General features: G+C 40.8%; 1 long non-coding RNA gene across 2 annotated transcripts in view; it reads right to left on the minus strand.

Annotated features, from left to right (window-relative positions):
- LOC147648363 (uncharacterized) overlaps positions 1-26421 on the minus strand; it is a 35985-nt gene that overhangs the window by 3819 nt on the left and 5745 nt on the right. For both annotated transcript variants that reach the window (XR_015280221.1, XR_015280220.1), the window contains exon 4: positions 18486-18545. This is a non-coding gene — a long non-coding RNA (uncharacterized LOC147648363). The remainder of the gene's footprint in view (positions 1-18485; positions 18546-26421) is intronic.

The following is a 26421-nucleotide window of genomic DNA, read 5'->3' on the forward strand; positions in this document are numbered from 1 at the left end:
AGCATAATACAGAGGATTATGTACTGTCAGTAAAATGCAAGCAAGATACATTACTCCAAAGCCTATCAGAGCACCAATAAGCCTCTCATAAACTTTTTAACATAAGACAAAACATAACTGTATATGAAGAATCATAGAATGGTTGCGGTTGAGAGAGATCTCTGGAGGTCACCTGGTCCTAGGTGACTAGGACTGCCTAAAATAAGTGAACCAAGACTGTGTCCAGGTGTCTTTGCAATTTCTCTAAGCAAGGAAAGTTCACAACCAACTCATTAACCTCCTTTGCTGCAAGGGAACATGGCTAGCTCATGGTGAACTTGTAGTCCACCCGAACCATTATCAAAAGGGTTACATTTCTGAAAGAAGGAGTCCATACAGCAGTGGGGAAGATGTTGGAAGATTCTTTTAGCTTTAGCACTGTATTATATGATCCCTATATTCATGGTTAAGGTTAATGCTTAGTTTTGTCCCCTATGGTGCTTAGTACAAATGCCAAGATTACTATGGCCTTGTGTTAACTCCATACACCTGTGACTAGTAAGTCATTTTTTTCCAGCTAATGTTTCCTTATTTACTTCTATTAGTGATTAATATGTACTAGCTGGTATCTTAGTTTTGAGGACAAGGATTGTGTGTCAGAGCAAAAAATGATAAGAGAAGTACATTATCACTTGATGACATATTTGAGATGGTCACAAGGAGGAAAGATTCATCAGAAGATCTGGAACCATATTCAAATAAGTCTGTGGGAATAATTAGCATATATGCATGTATTCAAAAATATAATGAATATGTATTGGTTTCAGGAATATAACCTGGACTGATGGGTTCCTTAGCATGCATACTTTGAGGATGATTCCCAATGCACCCAGCACTGCTAATAAAGTAATGATGGCTTTCTAACCTAACAAATGTGTTGGATAGTTCATTTTCCATTTTTCCAGTTACAAGCCCCAAATCCTCTTATGCTAAGGTAGTTGGACCTCAGCATGTACTGGTTCCTGGAGTTCTTGCTTCCCAGGTGCAGAACTTTGCCCTTCTCCACTTTCAACTTCATGAGGTTCCTGTCTGTCAGGGACACTGGGAGGCAGAACAACCCTCTAGTGTATCAGCTCTGCTCCCAGTTTTGTACTGTCATCAAACTTGCTGAGGGCACACTCTGCCCCAGTGCTGCAGACCGTATGAAAATGGGCAGGATTGGTCCCAGACTTGACCTTTGGGATGAAGCATTATTTACAACTAGACCCTGTGTGATTGATCACTAACCTCTGAGCCTGCCAATTCAGTCAGTTTTCAGTCTCAGACTCAATGAGGTTGGCTCATCCAGGTCATAATTTATGAGCTTCTCTGCGAAGATGTTACGGGAGACAGTGTTGGAAACATTACTGAAGTCAAGGCAGAAAACAACAACTGCTCTTCTCTTGTCTACCAAGTCAGCCCACTCATTGTGGAAGGTTATCCGGTCAGTAAAGATGACTTGGTGAATCCATGCTGACCACTCACAACCCTCCTTATATTCAAACTAGTAATTTGGCCACTAGAATATTATTAAAACTCTGTTGTTCTTTTCTGTTAGTAGTACTGCAATAAGGATGAAGAAAAAGAACTATGCTTTGTATTTTACATTGCAAATCGTATGCTCAGTTGAAACTGCTAAATTTTTTTGATATTATAACAGAAACCTGATCTAGGAAGGGCCCAAATCAAAATATGAGATGTCACTAGCCCTGTCCAGTCCCTCTTATCCAATTAGACATAGGAGTTACTATCACATCATTTGAGCTGTGACTTCTTGCATGCATTTTCAAGTATATGAAGATCCTCTTGATATGGCAGGACTTTTCATAAGCTCATGCTGAACTTTTCTTGGGGTATAGGATTTTTCAGTCGTGTTTCTCATGTTTATTTCAAAGAAGTCTGGAAAACGAGCAGCAAAACTCCAATGGCTCCAACAAGACAGAAGATTTTCCAGCTCTTTGCCTCTGAGAATGCACGGTGTTTTGCTGCCAGGAACAAAAGTGAATTTTAAGCTATCTTGGGCACAGAGCAATCCTTTGTGACCTTTTAGCTGAATTTTTAAGCTATGAATTAATGCCTTCCCCTTTTATCCCAAACTGAGATATTATCTTAAAAAGTACAGTGTACAAGCATGATGCTCCTTGCCTATGGCTCAGTCACTGTTGAGAAAAATTCCAACTCCTTTGCTCAAAAGCATTCACATGCATCTGGATTACTAACAAGAAGAGGTTGAGCCTTGTCTGCTTTGCTTTTATTAACACAGTATGAAATACTATTTTTGTGGAGTTTTTTTTCTTCCCTTGGGCATCCATATGAGGCCAATACTAAACCCATGCACAACTTTAAGACAGAGTAGTCTTTTTAAGCAGTAGAGATTCAGCACTTTTCTCTGTGAAGTTGTAAAATTGAGTAAGACTGGGTGCAAGCCAGCATGCTGAAGACCCAGAATTTTGTTTCTATCTCAGCCACCATTAGAAGTTTGACCTTGAGTCTACAGCTTTACTGTGTCTAGGCTTCTTGGCACCAGAATGGCTTAGCACAGTGGGGCTGTAGCTCAGAAGGGAACTCCATGCACCGTTATAAATTTCTACACATTATTTCGTTGGAGATTCCAGGGTCACTTTGTCTGATAGAAGTAATCACAGAACTATAAAACTAAATACCCCATTACTGCACAGAGATGAGGTGCAAGAGTAGCAGGCATATTGTTCTCAATACTTTTCCGAATGATAATAGACAAGGTAGTAGTCTCACACTTCTAGGAAAAAAACCCTCCAAAAGAAACATACAGTAAGGATGTTCACTAGGATTTTGCTTTGGGTTAAACAGGGTGAGAAAGGGTCCAAGGATACTGCAACAAAGCCTGAAACTTCCCATTTCAGCTGCAGCAACTGTTTTTTTCTGATTTGCATTCTGTTGTAGACTAGCAAACTGTCCCCAGCTATCCCAGTTAGTCCTTTCCACTTTCCTCTCCTGCTCACTCATAATCATTAATGAAACACGGATACATCTTAACATCCACAACATAAATTCAAAGCAAACATATAGCAATGCAGACACCCAAGCAGTATTATCTGATAAAGGAGGATAATTCCTGAAAACTGCTTTTCCTCCTGGGTTGAAAAGGGAACTTATAACTCAGCATTATATGCAAGTGTTTACTCAGATTTCTTTGAATATATGCATCTGGATTCTGAAAAAAATGCCCCAGCCTGAGAGACCTCAGCTGCATGAGGTTAAAAAATGACAGGAATAGAGTATACATTTTGGATCTCAAGGGAGCCCAAAAGCCCTACCTGAATAGGTCCTGGTGGAAGGTGAAGCTGCCACACTGTTGACCTTGCTTGATATTGAGTTTCCAGAGCAGAATTGGGTGAGGTCAGGACACTTATGATCAGGCAGTGGTAGGTAATTCTGAGGCACCTGGCTAATTTAATGCACCTTGCCTAATTGAAAAGGTCATGAGACTAAGACTCAAGCATGATACTCAGTGCTGCCGGGAGGCTTTTGTTCAACTAGTTGCTGTTCTGCTTCATCAAATGTATTTCTGCTCCTGTACAATAGATTATTGTAACTGCAAGCCGCATGATTGAAGATAGGTTTTGCTTAAACCAGGAGCTCCTCTGACAGCTGTGTGACCAGAACAGCTACTGAGCTGTGTAGGCACAAGAGCTCTGCAAGAAAGTGGTGGTACCTATAACTATAAACCAGTGCTGGATACAGCACTGGTTTACCATCCCAAACACTTAACACAAGCAAATCCCACATTTGTAGATTTACAGGATCCAGGCCTATTTTCCCACTCTTAAACCACAACCACTTGTTTTATGGCTCTTGCAGTTCTGAGAAACATAAAGCTGTCCTTATGAGACTTTGCATAGTCATGAGGTTTAATCATCTGAACCTGCTTTGCACTGGACTTCTGTGTAACAGTTCATGGAAAAGATTATTACTAGGAAGCCTTAATGCCTGCTTTCCAGCTTCAGCCCAAGCTTGACATCTGTTGACTCTGCCCCACACTGAATTAGACAATTGAATGAGCAGCCTTTGAAAACATTATATATCCTGAGCTGGGAGCAGAGTTTGGCTTGCTGGATAACCAGCCCAATGGCCACTGCACCCCTTTCACCATGACAAGAACCAGTGGCACATGTACCCTAGATGTTAAGGAGGTGGTGTTCAGAGAAACTGGGGAGAAGAATTTATTTTATGGAGTGAAGTAAAACAGAGAAAACCCATTATCTACCAGCACCTTAATGTAATTTTAAATAGCATTTGAGATAATACATTGTGTGCTTGTTGAAAGAATGTGAGTCAAGTACCACATGTACATGGGAATGAACCCAGAACCTCTGACCCTGAAATCATGTGTTTCAAAGGACTAATCAAGGCCTTCAACTACCTCATAGTATATCACTGATGTTCAAGCACATTTGCTTCAAAAAGTAACAGACGAGGCCCATTAAAATCAGAAAGGAAGAAAAGATTTTCCCACACCTGAAGGTCCTGCAGAAAAAAGGCATGGGGTTCTTTCCAGCTATCTTACTTCCAGTGCCTTTATTTCTAAGAAAATCAAGTGTTACACCAGTGTAACTGTGAAGCAACCACTGCAAGAAGAAATTCCTCTGCAGAAGAGGAAGCAGGTTGTATAATTAATGCAGGTCAGTACAGGGTTGCTGCCCTAAAAAGCTACTACTCTATCAGGCCTTGTAGGAGATGCTTGCTAATTCTTTTGCTAATTCTAGCTCTTCATAAAATGCAAAATCAGCAAAAAGGACCAAAACAAATACTATTCACAATAGAGCTGCACAAACTATGGTTTTCATACCACTTGGTACAAACTGAAAGATGAAAGGAAGGCTACAGGTTGCTGTTTATACAAAAATGTGGCTTGAGACGGGGATAATAACATTTCCTGTCCCTGGTGTGGGAAATATTTGGTAAGAACATGGGCACCAGGCTGCCCCCCTTCCAACTGGACCATTTCCTTATTCACAGCTTTGAGACTCATACCATATTCCCCTGTGTCCCATACCTACTAAGTGAATTTCCAGAGCTGGGAACAAAGTCTTTCCTTGCAGATGAGCTCTTTTTATGATAGAAAGCCTGTTCATGCATGTAAGTCTGGATTTCTGCCAGAGAGCAGACAGTTTTCACCAGATATCCCTTCCATGTTTCTTTACGTATGGGACATGTTTTCCTCATAGATCTTTATTTTATGTCACCCACAGGAACAGTTGTGCTCTTCTATCATAGTGTACCTTCACCTGTATAAAGTTCTTACAAACTTCTGTTTGTGATGCATTGTCAGCAGGAGAACAATCTCTGCTGTCATACCAGAGCTCTCTGATGTGTCAAGAGGCCTCACACTGAGCGACAAACTTGTTGACCACCTTCCAATATTCTTCCTAGCTGCTTGTTACCATTTCAAGAGATGCTGCAATGCTTTAGACATTGCAAAATACTTTTCCTTCTTTGAACCTAAGAATTATCACTAACACTGTCACACTGAAATAGTTATTAATTACCATTTGTTTAAATTAGCTCCCTAGCAGATGCCTTTGTGAACTAGTTAACATTTGGATGAAGCTACCTGCTACCTGCAACAAGTAATTAAAAAATCTGTTCACTGCACAACCAAGAACTATCAGGAATTAGAGACAAGCCAGAAGCAACACCAGGTGCCAGCCTGTGTCTTGAAGACAGCATACATTGCTCTGGATGACTTGGAATTTAAAATTCTAGTTATGTCAAATGCACCTGGCTCTCAAACATTAATGAGTGCAGCAGGTTTAATCCCAGTGTCACAGCAACAACTGCTTGCAAATCAGTGCCCAAAAGTGTTGAATTTCCTTGCAAATAGGCAAGAAGCTAAGACAGGCTAATTTGATTTGTAAGCCTGTTTAGTTCAGACTTTCAGTGATTAAGCAAGCATTCACCTGATATAAATGGTAGCTCATCAATTTCCAACAGGGTATGCAATGCAAAGAATTGAAATTCAGACAATGTCTGGAAGATCAGAGGTTGTTTCCAGTCTAGTCTTGCCGAATTCTTGAAGTCATCCAACACTTCCAGCTTTAAAGGAATGATTCTCTCTCTGAAATTCAACCAGTGGAAAGAACGGTCCCAACTCAGTCTGAAGGTCACTACAGTTTTTCTCATTACATATAGGTTTTGTTCTCTGCCAGCTCACTTCTGTCCCAGAAAGTAGGGGCTGTGCAGAACCCCAAACCATGGGCTCTGGCCTTTTCCCCAGGCAATGAACAGCTGGAACTCCAAGCAGAAGCTGAACTTCAGAATGGCAGCAAATGAGTTGTTCCAAAGAACTCAAAGAATTTCATGTAAGGAAAAGTTGAAACCTGTTAACAGCTTATTTTGTCTCATGCAACTCACCAAGCTTATCACATCAAGTAGGTATTTTAGATCCACTCAACATTGAACATAGACAAATTTTTAAAACACAGTCTTCCTTTAAGAGTATGAGGGCAGGTGAGTTTTGCTGTGGAGTACAGGTAACTTATCCCTGAGCTCACCTGAAATTTTGTCCCTTTTCTACATCAGAGCATTTTTCCCATTGTAGTCTTTCACATTTCTGTCCCCAGGAATTTTCAGTGATTAATTTCTGGATGCAGAATTCACTTTGCAGGGGCTTCTTGAAAACAAGCAAGTTTTGGAGTGGAGCAAGCCTCCAGAGCATTTTGATGCCTTTTTGTTTCTTTACAACCCCCCACACAGTCATCATTGTGTTAAGTTTTCCTCATCTCTGGGCGAACTGACCTAGCCTGTACACCAGCTGGCATTGCCTCATCACCAGAAATAGTCTGAAGCACCACATTTGGAGCTGCTCAACACCTCCTTCTCGGAGCCTTTGAGCAATGGATTTCATAGTCCACTTTTTCCCCACTGTAATTTAGACTCAGACCTAGAGTTCCGAGTGCTTATCCAAGTTTTTTTTTTGCCTTTGATCTGGAATATGCCACAGTGATGTGGAGAAAAGAAAGAAAATCAGAAAGCAATAGACCCAAAACCAGATGGACATTGCAACTCAGACTAGGACAGATAAGCAAGCTCTGACAGTGATCTGGGTAAACCACATTGCATTTATAACTCTAAATCACCTCATTTTCATATGACTGATGGGCTTAGATCTGCTAGAAGTATGTCAGATACAGTGATCAAGCTTAAGTCTATACGATTATTTTCCTTTGTGATATGCTTCTGTCTGAAACACTTTTCTCCATTGCATTAGAGAATTGTACATCCAAAAGTGTATATAGGTGTGATTTTAGCAGCGCAAAATCTGAGCCTTCACTTGAACTGTGCAATTTTGGGAAAAATTTTGGGAAAAATCAGGAGTTCTGATTGGGTTTGAGTCCCTGGGGGGTTTCTCCCTTGTTGTGTTCCTAGTGGCCCCTGACCCTAAACTCCACCCTAGGTCTGTCCCTCAAAACCCCTCACCTGCCTTTGCTCAGGGCTCTCTCTCTCTGAATGACAGTTTGTTCCCATGCTGAATAAATGATTTAGTGAACAGAGGCCTGTCTCGTTGGTATTACATGCTGGTTCCCAGAAACTGTAGCTTCCCTGGACATGATCCTGCAGTTGTGGTCTGCAACAGAAAGGTAATCACAACTCTAATCATAACTGAAATAATGATAAAGATGACACAGACAAGGGTTTTATGTACTGGGATAGGTGTCTGTTAGCTGAGGGCTGACCTTAGGAAAGGAAACCTCTTGAAAGGATGGGCACTCAAAAAGTGGGGGGAGCTCTCCATCCAGGCTCAGACTGAAACTGAATAGTTACCTTTCTTATATTAGGTGACACTTGAAGTCAAATATGAGACCCATCTTAAGCAGCATTTTCTTTGTATATGTCAGTGCATGCATTATGCCATACTGAGTCACTCTGATGTCCAGCCACATCCTGTGAATATTTGCCATACATTTTTCAAGTATGTACTATGTTCAATAACTTCCATGTTCAGTTTTCATTTTCAGTGTTAACAAATAATTATCTTCACATACAAAAAAATCCATTCCAGCTCCTGCCATAATTTAATTTATAGATATTAATATGGGTGAAATGAACACAGGACTAGGCCCATGGTCTTCCCTTCCTGATGGCTCTGTACATTCCTGCTCAGAAAAAATACTAGGCCAAGCTTCAGGGGAGCTACTGCAGTCTTTTTTTGCTTATACTCTTTGATTTGTTCATTTTCTCCTTTTTTGTTTACATAGGTCATGCTCAGATAGCATCAGCCTGACCTTCCATCTCCTCTTATGAAACAGAAAGCACACTTAATATAGATCAGTCAGGTGCAGACTACACAGATTTCAGACAAAGGCCAGTGGTGGCAGAAGACACAGCCTGACAGGCTGTAGGAAGCCTTGGTGGAGCTGAACCTTAGCTTTGCAATACTGAAATGCAGAATTGGCAGCATTCACTCTCCTGCATGTTCTTGGCAAGCAGGTTTCTTTGGTAATAGAGCATCAGTAGCTTACCACCCTCACAAAGGCATTTTGAACAGTTATTCTTGATCCACTGATATTACCTTCCGTTTTGTCTGTTGAAACATTGTTGATGTATCAAGGTATCACTTTTATTTAGAAGAGTGAAAAGTTTTCCAGATACCATGCACAGCCCTCCTGATGTGTTCATGGAAAGGAATCCAAACCCTGGACTTACACACACAACTACTCTGCTGAAAGTAATGAAACAGAATGACACTTTTCTCTCCAAAGCTCTAGGCTCTGAGTGACTAAAGCTAGGTACAGCCTTAATCTTTTCCATTTCCAAGGCTCAGTGTAATCGTCACAACTTAAGACCTAAGCAGAAAGTAGCCAGCCAATTACTTGCCCAGTATTTATGTAATTTATTTTAATTATGTAATTTACTGCAAATTCTGCCCTTTTGTCAAGAAGGTTTCAGGGCAATTTGTTATTAAAGTGTCACTTCAGTGCACGTAGTTGCTCTGGAAAGACATTTACATTCTCAATCAAACTTGGAAGAATAAGCCTAATGAGAATGAGCAACTATGCTTAGAGTCACCTTAATAGCATACACTGAGTGAGGAGTATAAGAAACACTAGTTAATCCCGTAATTTTACCTTCCTTCTGCTTCTCCTCTTCAAACTATTTGGACAGAAATGAATATCAAAATCACGACGTCAGTGGTAGCTCACACTAAAGAATACTGAACGCCTGCACTGAACAGATGTGAGGAGGGCTGAACTGCCCTCATGTATCTGAAAGCTGGATTCAGATGTGACTGCTGATTTTGGGGAGTAGTGGAACAATTTGACCCAAACCAAAGAGGTGTTTCTTCAGAACGGATTCTTTATTTATGCTCTAAGAATCATCTTTGTAAAAGACTCACAGCACTTCTGTAACATGCAACACAATATTACTGAACCCTAACTAGGTGTGAAAAATTAAAGGAAGCAGCACTTCCAGGAGAGCAAGTAGCACACCTCTGCTGCCCTCAGATCTTGTCCTTGATCTCTGATTATATGAAGCCAGATGAAACTTCGCTGGCTTATTGATATAGATGCATAAGCCAAAGTAATGCAGAAACCTTTCTGCATGCCAGGAGCTCTAGCCAGATTGCTCATGGATAATGAGAAGGAGCAATTTTTTTTCAGTCCAATGGAGAACTCAAGAGAAGCCTTTTTTTTCATAAATAGTTAAAGTATTATCTAACTAGGAACTGTCAGAAGCCAGAGTGAAAGCAGCCATCACAATGATTTTCCTTATTCATCTTCTAGTGCATCATTCTGTTTGTTGGACGAAATAGAAACTAGTGAATTTAGTGCAGAGCTCATAAAATATTTTCATTGAAATAAAAACATTGTCTCTCCTTGGGGAAACCAGTGTTACAGCTTTGCAGAACATCTCCTGCTCAGATCTGAAGCTTTTACAGCCAACAGCCCTCATTAATTTAGACAAGTAGGTTTGTTTAATGTTAGCTATGCAGTATGATAAATGGCTCACTGCTTCATTGCCAGTGATTCCTGAGGCAGGAATCCTCCTTTGTCAGCAGATCACAGAAGTGGTTGAATTTAAACATTCCAAAAACTACACCAAAGAAATTCTCTGGTCAGAGAAATTTGTTTTCCTAACACAAAAGGGGTGCTTTCAAAAATTTAGTGCAATACATTGCTAAAATCATGTTTGTTTAAAAAGTTGTCACTGTATGGGATCAATTCTTTAGCAATTGCACAACCAGCCAGTTTTTGCAGCTTCATATGTTACGCTAAGAGCAGATTTGCAGGAAATGTTCTGTATTTCCCTATATGTGGCCATGTCACTGCAGTCAACTGTATTTCCTGCATTAGTCCCCCTAACTCTTTACCTTCTTCTCACACAGCTGGACCCCTAACAAATGAGTCTGTTACCCCCTTGGTTCTTTAAAAAACCTACAAAGGCACCATAGAACATAGGGAATCCTCCACTCTGCTTCCTTATAAGGACTACTATCACATTATCTTTTCTAAAATCTCTGGGAAGAAGGACCAGCAAGGAAGCTGTTCCTGGAAAAAAGGAAGTTCTCACTCTGTGCAGCTCTTCCAGAAACCTACAGTTACATTGGTGTAATGCAAAACTCTGACTAACTACTTTCAGAAGCAAACTGGTTTTCTGTTATGTATTAACTTCTGCTGTGAAGACTCCTCTGGCACATCTAACTTTTCAGAAGAAAATTCCCCATGCTGTTCATTGAACAAGTTAAATGTGCCCCAACAAGATGCCTGATAGTGTAGGAAGGAATATTTCTGCATTTCATTCATGTGTCTTATCTTCTTGTGACTGCACTGTACCACATTACTCCTGTTGTAAGTCTAACATTGAAGCCTCACAGAACAGGCAACAGCCCCAAAAAGAATAATAATTATTGGTCTGCCAGTTCTGTGGTTCTCCAGAAAAGTCCAGGGACTCTGCTCATATGGGCACACAACCTTCATTCACTATGTTTTCCAGTGTATTTCACCATCTTTTATACTTTCGACCTTGCCTCTCCTGCACCCGTGGGAATCTCTAAGTACTTAAGTGCAACCAACCCATTCAGGAGTCAGCTTTTAGACAGAAAAAGTCTTGGATAGTTTTGGTCGACTGAATTTGAATTCATTGCAACTATTTTCTGTATAAAAACTTAGTAATAGGATATTACACTGGCATGAACAACAGGCAATTTTTACACTGATTGCAAGAAGAAAAAAGAGAGCAGATAAAAACACAGAACAGCCCTATATTGCCAACAAGCCTCCAGCAAGTCCCTCTGGTACCTGGATCCCTAGAATCATTTGTAAAGTCATGTTTCAATAAACTACTTGGTATCTACTTTATTCAGTCAAGGTCATTCTATATATCAAAGTTTTATCACAACATGCGTCTGTCTGCATCAAGTATTCCAAAGCTATTACATATATTTTTGAAGACATAGTTTTAAATAGAAGTATAATTTTTTTTTATTTTTTTTTTTTTAACCAATTTACAGGTGGATATAGTGTTGACTTATTCCCATATTTTTCATTGGAATTTCAAACTAGTTTTTACTATAACAATTATGCTATTACTGTACCAGCTGCAACAAATGTTCAAGCTGACATCCACTGAATACTCTCCTACTGCAGTCACTGAAGATGGCACTGCATGATTGAAATTATGTTTTCCAAGGGAATTATTCAAGCTTATCGAACTGAAATGTTGTCCAGTAGCACAAGACACTTTGACCAGCACAGAGGGGTGTTATTCAGTTCCAGTTGATAGTAAAGGAAACGCTGCTTGGGGCTAAGCCCTATAAGTCGTTGCCTAAGTTTTGGTGGGACTTTCCTTTGGATTGAAAGGGTGATAACTGGATGAAGGAGAGACAGACATCTCCCCTCCTTTCAAGTTGCAGCATTCCTTGACAACTCCCTGAAGTCTGTGATGTGCTTACAGGGCTGAATGACATACAGGTTCAGGAGAATTTCTGGTTCTCATTCTTTGGTCAAGGCACAGTCAGAGGCTCCACCTGGCCAGTGCTTTGTGAGGGGTGGCTTCCATATGTGAAGGCAAGCATGCAGCCCCACCTGGGAAAGCTCCTTCCCTTCCTGATGAATGTGCACACACACTCAAATGCACACATGCATACCCGGGGTCACACACATGGACGTCACATCATGTGTCGCTGCAGCCAAAGACCTGGGTGCCTAGGAGGACTTTACCATCTCTTAAACACCTATTCTTTTTCTTGTTTCCTCTTAGCCTCTGGGTCACAGGAGTAAGTCTCCATGCCAACCAACCAGATGCCTTTTCATTTAGATTTCAGATTTGCCTGCTTCTGATCTTTTACTCCCAGTGCACACAATCCTATTGTGTAAATAATTCAAAGCTTCCTAGCAAAACTGGGACATGTGGATATGAAGAGCTGTGATTAGACTGGTAATTTGGAAGTCTTAACAATTTCAAGAGTTCAAAGAAAAAAAGTACTGAAAATATCTTCTATCCCCGAGCTGGATGACATGCTGAAGGAATCACTTCTGCTAATAGTGACAGCAGTTTTGTGGCTCCATACACAGGAAACCAGTTTCTACTACTAGTAAGCATTCACTATCAGCTATGGGGCTAGGTATACAGTAATATTGTACACTTCAGTATTCAGGTATTGCATTATCAAATTGAGTTTCAGGAAGCAGAAGTTAAGCATCTAAAATACAGTGAGAGCATTAAATTTAACAAAAATTCCCCTGAGCAGTTGTGGTTTCCACTGTTTATTTTTTTTAATTGTTGCTTCTCCAAAGTCTCTAAGATAATATCAGTATATCCAGCAGTCTGTTTCATGGAAAGCAGGAAACCCTGCATTTCATAAAATGATATGCAAAGAGAACCTATTGAGAAAAAAATTAAAAGGTAGCTTATCCTGAGTTCTTCCATTCTGTCCCTTAAAGCAGCCTCCAGGCAACATTTAGAACACAATTTTTGAAAACACCAACCCAACTCAAGTAACTTCATGTTGACCCACTACCTGACTGGTTTCCTTTGTTATGAAATATTGACCTTATAATTTTTCTCATTAATAACATCAATTCACTTATTTCCTACTTTAGAATATCTTAAGTAGTCTCCAGTCACTAAAAATCATATTTTCCTCTCAAGCAGGTTTTCAGAGAAACACAGACTGCAAGATATAATATATGGGCTGCAAGTCAAGAGCAAAGGTTTCCTCCTAAATCTCCAATTTATTTTTTCCTACGATATTTTGAACAAGTTGCACATTTCCCTGCATGTCTATTTTCCTTTAATCACTATGTTCACTTAAATTACTCTCAAGGTGGGAAATGTTTCGTCCGAGGCCGGGGCATTTGAGCAAGATTTTTCTAATTTTTGAATCATAGTTAGATGTTCAAACCCCAGCACAGCAATGAAGTTTTCACTCTCTTATTTTGTAATTAGGGTTACGGAATTGCTCGTCTAAACGGGAGGTAAAACCTTACCACCTTACCACTTACATGGTTAATACCAAGGGTTTCCTGCTGTTAGCAGGACTATGTTGGGTTTTCATTGTCAATTGGAAGGAACACAGTCCACCCCAAATCAAGCAGTGGAAAATTTTTTTGACAGACTGAGCTTGCTCAGAAACATTTTTTCCCCACAAAGATCAAAGGCATGGATTCAATTTGTAAATACGGTAGCCAAAATACCCTGGCATTAGATTTTTAAAGTCAACAAATGAGGAAACACAGTGCGCATGCACTTTCAGTAGCAGCAGAGTTGGTTTTGTTGTATTTTTAGAAAGTATTTTCAATAGAGAACCTGATGACTTATAAGCATTCCTTCCTACAATAACCTTTTAACATGCTTTTTTACCATAGACTGATCAGCCTAATCCAGGAATGATTCCATTTTCCCATGTTATCCTTTCAACTCCCCTAGCTGAATTACTCAGGATATCCAAAACTGGAAAAAACCCCCAAAATCTCTTCAGCTGTACCCTACTGCTGTGATAGCCAGTTCCTGAGAAACTGTGAATGCTTGGGCCACTTCAGAGAGAAAAACTGGTAAGATTTAATGAGCTCAAGAGATAGAACAGAGGGCTGACATCCTCTCCAGGCAGCAAGGATTCCCTGTTGGTTGTCCTTCAGTGCTTCTGTCACTGTGATTCTAAACAAATAACTACCCAAAACTAGAATTCCTTCTTTTGCCCAGACCCTACAAGCCAGCTTGTGTTCATAAGAGGAAAAGTACTCCCAGCAAGCCAGAATAACCCTCAGGACAAACAGAGTGAAGAGCTGCTAGTGCATTTTTCATGTAGCTTGCAATTCTGACCTTAGCTCAGGAACATGGCAAATAAATCCATGGGATGTGTCATTTGTAGTGCTCCTGGCAAGAAGAAATGCAAACCACTCCACAAAGAGGTCATTTCCTTCCTCTCCAGTTCAGATGTTTTTTACTATCCCCACTACTAAATGTAAAATTAAGTTAGCTATAGTAGAGATATTTGGTTTAAAGATGGCCTTCCTAGAGGTGTTAAAATCCATTAGACAGCTGTAAAGTATTGTAGACCGGCCTTAGGGGATTGACAGTCAATTTATCTCCTCTCCGGCACTGAAAGAGGCAGGGTATGAAGACAAATGTGAGTGACAGCTTGTTTTCCTTTGCTCCCATTTAGCCAATCAGTGTCTACCAGGCTTGGCAGAAAAGGGAGAGCTCAGAAGAAATGGTGCAGATCAGGAAAAGGCAGGATACAGAGGGACATTCATCAGCTGCTAACCAGATAAGGACCCAGCTTTTTTCACTGCATCCAATAACCCAGTGACACTGGGTTAACCTGGCACACAGCAAATCCGTGGAGGTGCAGCCCCAGAAGACAGCAGGATTATCCTCCAGCTCCACCAAGATGCCATCGTGACCTGAGTGACCAAGGCAGAAGAACATGCAAAGATTGATGTGTTTCATGGATGGGGAGCTTTGAACACTCCAACAAGAAAAGTGAGGTTTGGACTATCGCTAATATGGCAAGTGGTAACCTGTGTGGTGGTGTGCCTTCGGCTCACACGGCATCCAGTTTTTGAGGAAAAGCAGGAGTAAGGATGTCAGTAAGTAGCTCTGGCAGGCAGACTGGTATTCACAGGTGCATGACCAAGACACCAAAGCAGTAACTGAGCCACTTAAACCCTAACCCAAGTACAGCTTACAAACAAGAATATGGCAAAGCAACTAAAGTGAGGTAAGTGGAGGACACTAGTTCAGAAAACTGGACAGTACTGGTTTTCCCCTAGCCCTGACAGACTTGTGAATTCCCCAAGCTGTTGGCATTAAGCAAAGCACGGCCAGTTTGTCAAGGGAGGGGATTGCTCTGCACTGGGGTGGCCTCACCTCAAGTCCTAGGAGCAGTTTTGGATTATACATATTTGGATTATATTATTAAGCTCTTAAAGAGCATCCAAAGGAGGGCAACAAAGGTGGTGAAGGGCCCAAAAGGGAAGCTGTATGAGGAGAGCTGAGGTCATTTGTTCCTTTCAGCCTGGAGGAGAGTGAGGGGAGACCACATTTATGTCTACAACTCCTTTTTGAGGGGAAGAGGAGGGACAGGCATTGATCTCTTCTCTGTGACAGAACCCATGGGAATGGCCTGAAGTTGTGTCTGGGGGTGGGGGGGGCTTAGGTTTGATATTAGAAAAAGGTACCTTCCCCAGAGGGTGGTTGGGCACTGGAACAAGCTTCACAGGGAAGCAGTCACAGCAGCATCCTGACAGATTTTAGCAGCACTTGAACAATATTCTCTGGTATTTGGTGAGTCCCTTGGAGATAATCCTGTGCAGAGCCAGGAATTGGACTTGATGTTCCTTGAGGGGGCCTTCTAACTCAGTTTATTTTGTGAGTCTGTGGGACTGTAATCCTAATTGTCTTGTTCTCTCCTTCTGGTAGAGACATTAGTTTGCATTTGCAAGCCAGAAAGTCCTTTTTTAACTGCAGAGTGAAACACTGCTTCTTTTAGTGGGCTAATACTGCACAATTCTGCCTCAAGAAGGTTTTGCTTTCCTTTGAGTCTACTCCTCACTCCTCCAACAATAAAAGTGAAACTCGTTTGTGAGTTTGTAGCAGAAACGTTAGCATCCCAAAGATTAAAAATTACAGGGCCTGTAATTTCCTTAAACCAATGTGTAAGCAAGGCTGTCCTCCATTTCCTATTCAGAAATTTTAACTCAACACAGCACAGTGTTTATGTCTTTGCCCTTAGTCAGGCATGAGAAGACTACAGCCTTCCCATGCACAGATATAATGGAAGCCCAACTGTGCACACATACCAAACTGAGCCTGAGGTACAGGAAGAGTGCTGTTTCTAGCAAGTAATGTTAATGCAGTAATGAAAATAGCAACTTTTGTAATCCTCACACTTTTTTTCAAGGAAAAGAAATTGTATGGTTGTGCAGGTCTTTCAGTGGAATAAAAATTCTTTTATTTGAGTTCTTTTGTACATCTTGTCTTTACCTACTTATTTGTGGTCTGCCTTGCAGCTCTTCAGGTTGCCATGCAAGGACTAGTAGAGAACAGCTCTATACATAGTGAGTATATAGTACAGTACAGACTGTACAGTGGGTACAAAATGGAGAAAATAAGAGAGCAAAAAGAAGAGAGAAAAATGAACAAAGAAAACTGGCCATAAATGCATATAAATAGAACCAACAGAGAAACAGGAATTTAGAGTGTCAAGAGATGATGCTGAGTCAAATTTCAGCCCTTATATTCTGACAGGACTGAGCCTATTTCTTCGTATGTTTTCAAGTGTCATATATATTTTCAAGTGAAATATCCCAGACTATCAACATCTCTGTTTTCCAGTCCTGGATATCCAGATAAAGACCACCTGTTTCTTATGCTCAGTTCCCTGGACTGCAGAAAAATTCAATTAATTCAATTTATATATGCAGGGTTACTCAAGTTTTAAACCTGGCTTAATACCTGATTCGCATGGGGATGTGCCTTTTAGCACACTAATAACAAGTTCATAACAATTTTTTTTCTTTCTTAATGTTGGTTAGCTGTTGCTATTTTAATTTAGTCTTTTAAATTTCTGAAACATACCCTAAACAAACAAAATTACTTGACTGACAGACAGGATCTTCCCACAGACATCCTTTCCCTGGATTTTCTAATCCTTGCAACTTCTTAATACATTTTTCCAGCATGTGCCATCTCCTAGCTGCCCTGCTTGCTGATTTTGACTTTGTAAGACCTCCAAAACTCTTCATCATTAAGGCCTGATTTTCTTCCCACAATGGTGGGACTTTTTTAGGTGCCTTTCTAGCATTTGCAGGTGACCTCAAGAATAAAATCGCTGCTGTAATTAGAAAAACTGGGCAGCGTAAGTTCTCCTTTGCCTCTGACTACACAGTCAGTGTTCGTGTGGGGACCTTTCATAATCTGACATGTCCACATGGCTACCAGGCAAGGAGCCAAGCAGTTCTATTCCAGTGAAGATGTCAAGGAACACAACTCCAGCTGATGCCAATATTTTTAAGGCATTGACTGAGTGAATTGAACTATGTCTTTTGTTACAGTGGTGTTTTAAAATTAGCAATAGCTTACAAAAGGAATCAGGAGTTCTCCCCTACACGTCTCTCATGCACATGTGTGTACTTCAGGTACCAGTGCAGTGGTTTCCAGGAAAGCTGAATACAAACCAGTGAGGTATAAACAGTCACGTTTCACTGGAAACAGTCAGCTCAAACTAAGTGAAAACTCCACTGATGTAAACTACCTTCACCTAGAAGCTGTGTGAATTCACACACATACACAGGATTTCCTAGTACAAAGATTACCTGGTGCCTTCCTCCAGACCTTTTTGTAGAGCATAGATTGTAGACAGCATCTGGTCAGGACTATAAATTGCATACAGCTCAAAACTGCTTTTTTTCACTAGTTAATGATGCTGGTTTACTTAAATGTTTGGCACTAAATGAGCACATTCTGCACCTGTTATAGACCTCTGCATGTCAGCAGAAAATGAAGGCTCAAAGGCACTGACACCTCTGCTAGTAACACTGACCAAGTACTGCTGTGATTGCTGCAAAACAGGTAATTGGCAATCATAGGACACATGGCTCAGTACTTCCTTATCCAAATTACTCCTAGAATAAGTTTGTGTTTGTCTGCTTCATTCATCATTAACAGCAGTATTATACCTGGTACCTTAGGCACAGAAGCACAGAAAAAGTCTGTCAAAAGCCTTGGGTAACTCCCTCCTCACATCTTACCTCTTGCTGGCACATCTGCACCCGTGATGCAATGGGGATCACAGGAAACCATCCTGCTATGAAATGGGTACAGCTCATGTCCCAGCCCTGAAGCCCCCCTACTTACTACAGGCACTGTGTAAGTGGCAGTCATATCTTCTGGTCATAAATGTGAAGGGCTTTGGGAATGGAGAAATCTTGCTCTGTGTCATACAGCTCACCTTTCTATTCTTGAAACAAGACAGCTGCACTGACCTTGCTGGAGGAAGGAGGCAGCTCTGAGAGGTCTCAAGAACATTTCCATGGCGCAGGTGGCTGGGAAAGGAGAAGAGACTGTGAGTAGTAATAGATGAGCAGTAGAATTCCAGTAGAATTCATGCCTCTTGTCTACACCTGCACGGTAAAAAAGCTGAAGGTAAGGAAAATAATGCCTTCCCTTCATCCGTCTGTCAAAACAATACACATTGCCAGTTTGAGCATGACACGAGAGCTTGCAGAATGGAGTGGTGGGGTTCTGTGTACAAACTTACACTACTTCTTTAATCTATTTCCAAATTACTAAAAGAGATGGTTTCCATGAAGTGAAAACAATCACTTTGAAGCCTTTCTTGAGTTATCTCAGTTTGGTAAGAAACCAGTTTAGAGAGTCCATCTAACAAAAAACACAAGGGCTTTGCTCCAATTCAGCTAAGCCAGTTTATGGTTCAGCTGGTCCCGTTTCAGCACGTGAATAAGGATTTGGTAGATAGATGCAGGGAGCTGTACTCACTTCACTGAAAACATTTCTTCTTTAATTACCTTTCCAAGCCAAGATATCTACTGGTCTCTGAAAGACACATCTCATTTACTGTCTTCCTGGCTTTTAGAAATTTTTTGGGAAATGGATTGACTTTTTAATGCTATTCTCGATCAAAAGTTGAAGAGCTTCTGCTCAGGGAGCAGGAAAAGTAGGTAGGTCTAAGCCTACATGATAGAATTACCAAGGAAATAATATGAGAATTACAGTACTTCCCCTTTTTTAGCATTGATTTTACTCAAGACATTCTAAATTTCCTAATTATATTAATGGAATGTGTGATTAAAGATGATAAGGCTAGAGTTTACAAGAAAAGACATGGCCTTTTTGATGCGCTTTCTAAAATGTTCTCAGGCTTGGGCTCAGTTCTACTTCAATAGGTAAAAAACTTCACAATATTTTGATTAAGCAAGATATTTGTGCAAGTAGGTACAAAGCATTAATACTGCACTGGTACTATCAGGAGATCTACCAGACATTCAACAGTGAAGGAACCAAGTTAATAGCAGTCAGGCTTTTAGATTCTAGAAAAAGTAACACAAGATGAAGTTGCACAGGAGAATGCAAGCAGATTGTTTGTCCTTGGTGCACTCATACCAAAGTTACACTACGCATCCATCCATCTGTGAGAAACTCCATTGCTGTGCTTCAGTACATTATTTTTGGTACTTGAAAGCTAACTTCACATCAGACACCAGAGCTGAGTAAAAGCCTCCTTCCCACATGCTCTTTCAGGTGGCAAATTTGGGCCAATGGCTTTTGTGCATGTTTTTACACAGGAATAAAGGGCAGGTATGGACAGACTAAACTCATCATTGCCAAGAAAACTGGATCACAATTCATGCTGAGGCTTGCAAAAGTAGTGAATTTTATAGGGTTCAGTCATGCAAAATGCTGAATTCCTTCAAGGAGGGCTTATTTTCCTGAACTCCATTAACCTTGGTTCTTAGGCAGAGCTTTTCACCCTCTTGGTAAGAGAGGCAGACCTGTGAACCAAGCATTTCCAGGGCTTAAAGAAGGAAGGAAAGATTTGTAAGAGGTAAATCTGTCATATATTTGTAAGCATATGAACCAGTAGGAACCACTATCAGTAGTGAATAGTGGCACAGTGACATTACACACACTGCTATCCCACTACAGTGATTTCACAGCCTAGAAATTAACAAAGAAACCAGATAAATGGCTTGCCTCTCTGCCTTCTTCCTGCTTTATTTTGACTACTGTCTGTGTGAGGGTAACATTGTGCTGCACTCTGCTCGTGCTATCACAGGAAGTAATAGAACAAACCTACACAGTTGATAGCATCATGTTGTTCCCTTTCACAGCAGCGTCAGATGGACAAGTCTTTACTGCAGAATGAGGAGGGCCCTGGTAAAGACCATCAGAACACTCACACAGTTTCTGGGCATTTGTGCCACTGATATCACCAGAAAGAAGCAGTTAGTGCAGGCCAGAGGATGTTATTGTTTGTTATAGCTGCATTGCCTTAAGGTTATGTGAGTTCCCAAAATATGTAGTGAGGATTTATGTCTATCTTCTCAAGTATTAGTTAATTTAACAGCATATTCCTCTGCCCACAAAACCAGAGCTCTAAAATACTGCAGTGGTCTCCATGGAAATAGACAGTATCAGCCCTGTCTACTGGTGGTAATATTTTTAGTAATGAAGGAATTAACATTTTATTTTTGTACAGGCACTTTGGAATAAAACCATCTTATCTTTCAATTCCTCCCAGTCTCTTGCACATGGAAATAGGTGTAGCAACTATCCACAGTCTCTTCTCTCTCTTCTCCCTACCTTCCTTTCTCCAAAAGAAATAATTCTTTTAGGGTTTGCTCATTTGGTTGGTTTGCTTTGATTTGGATTTTTATGTAAGGGCTGGCAGTCACAGCAAGATCTTCCTGCTGAGAATTTTAAAAAGAAGGGTTTTTTTCCTATTTTCTATTGCTGATACAGGCTAGGATGCCCTTGGCTTTCTTAGCCACCTGGGCTCACTGCTGGCTCATGTTCAGCCATTGCCAACCATCACCCCCAGGTCCTTTTTCCCCAGGCAGCATTCAGCCACTCTTCCCCCAGTGTGTAGCACTGCATGGGGTTGTTGTGACCAGAGGGTAAGGCCTGGCATTTATTCATGTTGAACCTCTTACTGTCAGCCTCAGCCCATCAGTCCAGCCTGTCCAGACTCCTCTGCAGAGCCTTCCTGTCCTCCAGCAGATCAGCACTGCTACCCAACTTGGAATCATCTGCCAATTTACAGAGAGAAGTACATCTGAACAAATCATTTATCTATTGCAGCCAATTACAATTTTATTCTGTCACTGGCAGTAGAACCAAGTGATAGGAGCACTGACACTGTTGAATTTCCTTTTAAATTTTGGGGTTTTGTGGGTTTGCTTTGGTTTGGTTTTGTTTTGCTTTGTTTTTCCACGCAGCTCAGCTTTTTGCAGTGGAAAAAAAAAATTAATTAAAAAGGGCCTTTTTTTTTAACTTTTGTGTTGTAGGCTGCCTTCCAGAAAAAGGATAATGGGAGATCTGAACGTGACAGCCCTTGAGAAACCAAGTGGCAGGAGGCAGGAAAGGGTATTTCATTAAGGATTAATTTCTATTTTCTTCTGGAGAAAAAACACACAATCTGTGGTAAGGAGCAAAATTAGTCTGCTCAATTCTCATTACAGAAATGCCGGATTCTGCTTTTTTCCATCCACTATAAGGCATTCCACTTCTCTCCAAGATCTTCCTTGCTGTCTTCAGTGCCATCACTTCTGACTTAAGGAGGAATCCAATAAAACGGTGGGAAGCTATGGTGTAAAATAGAGAAAGCTGCTGAAGTTTCTGGGTTTGAAATCTCTCTATTCTTTGCATTTAGGAATGTGACAGCCTCAGAACTGCAGAGATGCTGCAATTTCCTCAGAAGAAAAATGTATTTCAGACTGTGCTTCCCTGTGTCACATTGCGCTTGCCCCCAGGTTGAAGATGAATAGCTAACCAATTGTCCTCTCTTCTGGTACAAAGGTGTACAAAGTAAGGCAAGTATGTCTGAAACCCTGGCCCTTTAGATGCCTTGTTCAGAAGCACCTGCACAGAGAGCAGTGAAAAGCTATAGCACCAAGAGCATGGCCCATGTAAGTGGGAGTGCTTTTTGATAACAGCGTGAAGGGAAAGACCAATGTCACATCAAGCAGGCAACAGCTTTTCTCCCACTCTATTTCAGCTTCTGGTTTCATGGCTTCAGACCTCCTCAACCACCGAAAGTGTCTTCTTTTCTTACAGTCCATGAATTTTTCATCCCTGAATATTTCTAGCTGTTTTTAAAGAATAGGTTTTAAACAGGTTAAAAAAGCCTTGTGTCCATGAATATAATTCAATCAAACTACATTTCCTTATGGCCAGAACCTGGCCCTGATTGGCTTGGATGCCATGCACAATGCTAAGGCCTATGAGTTGCAGTCCTAACACTTGGTTTATATAAGAGCCTTCATTTGAATCCAGCATTAAAATAATTTTCTGTCCTCTTTGAGCCCAGCTGTGCACTGAGATCTGCAAGCATCTCCGTGGCTTTGATGCTTCCAGTTGCCATGTATCTGCTTTTGGCAATTAGTGGTGCATCAGCTGCAGTTACAGAGTGCCATTTTGCTGGTATCCATAGACATGGCTGTTTTCCAGTCCCTTGGTGAAGAATGGATTCAAGTCTATACCCTCACACAGGTCAGAAGAAGGAGAAATAGGATGGTTGCTCTCAGACAACTGAAGATTTAGCATAATTATCCTGAGCTCACCAGAAGTCCATTGTAATCACCATCGAGAGACAAGGAGTCAAACTGACATTGAAGGCTTTGGCAGAGCAAGCTTAGGCAGAACTGAGGCAGAGTCTGTTTCTGAATTGCTACAGCTCACAGTACCATCTTCTTTTTGGCAGACCCCAGTAGTGAATACTCATAAGACAAAAAGTACCAGGCCTACTTCTCAAGTAATATTGAAGCAATTTTGCATATTTGGCTGTCTGATACGGAGAGAGATTGCAGACACTTGGGAACATCAAGTCCTAAATGTCTCAGAGAAAACAAGTGAGCTGGACACAAGGCAGATTTGACACAGAAAGTTTGCCAGCTGTTTTATTAGATCACCACTCCTAGCAGTATTTTTATCTCATCACTGCCAGTTCCTGAAATCTAGACATCTCACAAAGGAGAAAAGCACTAGTTGCAGTCTCAGTTTTGTTGGAGTACAGGATGAGTACTCTTTTACCCTGCAAGATAGAAATGCTTGTCTGTGGGCACAAATAAAGAGATAAGCTTTATATTAATGACAATAAATTCAAATCCTTTATCCCCTGGTGCGTCCTTACCAGTGTTTTGGAAATAGATCATTTAATTGGAGTCTCAGGAATTTAAAATTGCATTGCTGTCAGTGGAGCCAAGCAGCTGTCTTTCTCAAGAAAGAAAATGAATCAAAGAATATTGTCCTGGCTTTGTCACAGACACACTAAGTAGCCACAGTTTTGCAGATGCCCTCTTTGAAAAGCAGCAATATGAAGTGAGGTGGTAGCTGACCTTGAATAGTTCTCAAATAGTCAAGGGCTTTGAAGCAGGATGAAATGTCTTGTGAGAAATCAAAGACATGAACAGAATGGCATTTGGCATAACTTTAGACAATGAGGCTTAGGCTCAACCAATCTGCCTGGGACCAGGAAAATTAGGTCCTGCTTTCTCCCCCATAACCCACAAAAGCAAAAAGAGGTGTCTCCTTCCCTGTCTTGGGTTCCAGTTCCATTGATGTTTGCCCTAATAAATGTTTGCTTTTACAGGTGAAGAATCATGGTGTTTTCCTACAGCAATCTCTTGAAGTGGCACTTTTAGAGAAGCCTGAACTGCTCCAATTCTGTTCTTACTGCAGTCTGCCAGAATTTCACTGGTAGAACTGTTAGCAATCAGGCAAACCAGAATTTGATTGCAGCTATCAGAGAGGCCAGTTAGGCCAGTGCTTTGAGGATTTAAAATGCAACCCATTGTGTCATAAGAGAAGATAAAAGCAAGAGGGGAGGAGGGAAGTAACATACAAGTTACAATCCAGCCATATGTCTGTCCTCCTATATGGAGTTCATAACATGGACAGCAGCAAAATAATTAATTTATTATGGATATGTCACTAGCAAGAATAGAATAATGTGATAAATTGAACAGTGGACCCTCACCACTTCCTGTATTTTCTTTCCTGTTCTAGGACCCTGCCATACCTAAGAACTCTTGTTACAAGAGTTATTTTCAAACTACAGCTTCAGGCTGTTGTATGGCCCCTGGAAGACAGTGACAGTTACGTCCGCCAGCACTGGGCAACAGGAAAGGGAAAAGCAAGACGTTTTGCTAGTTACATCAGATCTTTTCTATTATTTTTCCCTCTACTCAGTGTTAGTCTGAGCACTGAAATCAGCAGTCATCTCCTCATTCCAGACAAAAGGAATCTCTTCTGGGTCTGGATAAACTTTGGATCTGTGAGCAGGAGCCATACCATGGCAGTAGTGGATCTCTGCTAGACATCTTCACTGCAGTTCCATGTATGAGCCTGATGCCCCAGTGAAGACAGCTCTGTTTCCAGTCCTGAGCATCACAGTATCCATATCCAGAGTTTAGATTTAAACAAAACAAAAACAAGAGAGGAAAGAGGAGGGGAAATATATATAAAAACCTGTGATTGACTCTAGTGGTAGAAGTAAGCCTCAGTCCTGCTGGCATTTAAACTTGTGCTTGCTTCTTTTGTAGTTTCAGCTTTGAAAATCTTCAAGCCCACTGGAGCTAGAATCAGTTCAAGTGCTACACCTTGTCAATCATGAAAGACCAGAGAGGCCTTAGAGAGGGGCAAAGAACACAAAATATGGTGTAGCAGAGCTACACATCTATTTTTCTAATGCTTAGCTAAGCCCTAGTCTCTCAGAAAGATCTGACACATCAGTGTAACTGAAGTGCAGACTACTGGTAATGCATGTGAAAATATGATTACTTTAACTTACTGGTCCTCTCAGGAAGCATGGGTGTACTCCAGGCAGGTATGGGAAACAAATCTCTTCTTAAAAAAAGCTGTTTAAACAAACTGTAGTACAGTTTCTGTGCACCAGACTTGCAGTTAAGTCTAGTTCAACCCTTTAGATGCCTGTACATGGGTGTTTAAGCATGAAACAAAGGCTGTCTTGTAAAATGCCATATTGTCTACTGAAGTAGACAACAAAAATCTCAGACCAAAATAAAATATGACTCAGTGTTCTATTTATTTCGATGGATAATTTTTTTTGTGTGTATTTTATTAGTTGATTGAAGCAAAGCATAACTGAAACAGTGCAAGATCCACCTATTAGAAGAACTCAGCAATATACTTCAGGACTTGATAGGCTATTTAGTTTCCATGAACCTTCATCATCTCTTAGTTCTTCCCCTTCTCCAACACACAGAACCACTGTGCACAAAAGGAGGCATGAAATGAGAGGTATTTGGCAAACTGCTCAAAATTTTATTCAAGTGCCCCCTCCTGTGGATGTGGATCTACATGCAGTCAAATAACAGTTTTAGAGGCAATTTAGAATTTTACTTCAGAATTTAACTTAACAAACAGAAATATTTTGGTGAAGAAAGCTGAACTTGGTCCTGTGAATGGGTCAGATTAGTCTGGCTTACACAACAGCTTTGGCTTTGAAAACACCTTTTGTTTTAAGATTAAATGTTGGCTCTTGGTACTCCATATAGCACCTCCTCTGAAAATCATGGTTTGCAGAAATGGTTATGTAAACACATTCCAACTCTTGACGGTAAGGTCAACAGTCAGTGATTATCCCCATACCTGATCAAATGAGCAAAAGTGAAAATTTTGGGGGGAAGAATAACCAAAAATTACCTACTATTGATTGTTTTCTATTGCAGAGATTTCTAGAAATGCAAGTCCTGTCAAAACACTATGTAGTTGAACCAGGGAAAACTTAACAGAAGTATATTCAGTATTCTTCCAACCTCTCTGTAGTTACTAGTCAGTAAGAGATACTGATGGCGTTTTCTAAACATGACCTTGGTCTCAAAAACTACTAGCTTACCAAAGAATTTGCTACCATTTTCCCTGGATCTGCAGGATCTGTTTTTCATAAGCCAGACATAGTTAATGGGCTGTTGCTGTAAACAACACAGAGGTGATAAAGCCAGGCCACGTTCGGCTGCCTGCTCTCCCTCACTCTCCCAGGAGGAGGCCTCAATCACAGAGCAGCTTTGGGCAGAGCAAGAACAAGTCTGTGTTTGTGAAAGTTCTTATTGAGCTTGAGCAAACTTGCAGCACTGAATTAATGAACCTCACTATTGGTGAATCTGGGATCACTCATGTGGCCAGATTCCTGGTGTATCCCAAATGTCTGAACATTCACAC

Source organism: Cyanistes caeruleus, chromosome Z (assembly GCF_971803275.1).
Source record: "Cyanistes caeruleus chromosome Z, bCyaCae1.hap1.1, whole genome shotgun sequence".
Classification (NCBI taxonomy): Eukaryota; Metazoa; Chordata; class Aves; order Passeriformes; family Paridae; genus Cyanistes; species Cyanistes caeruleus.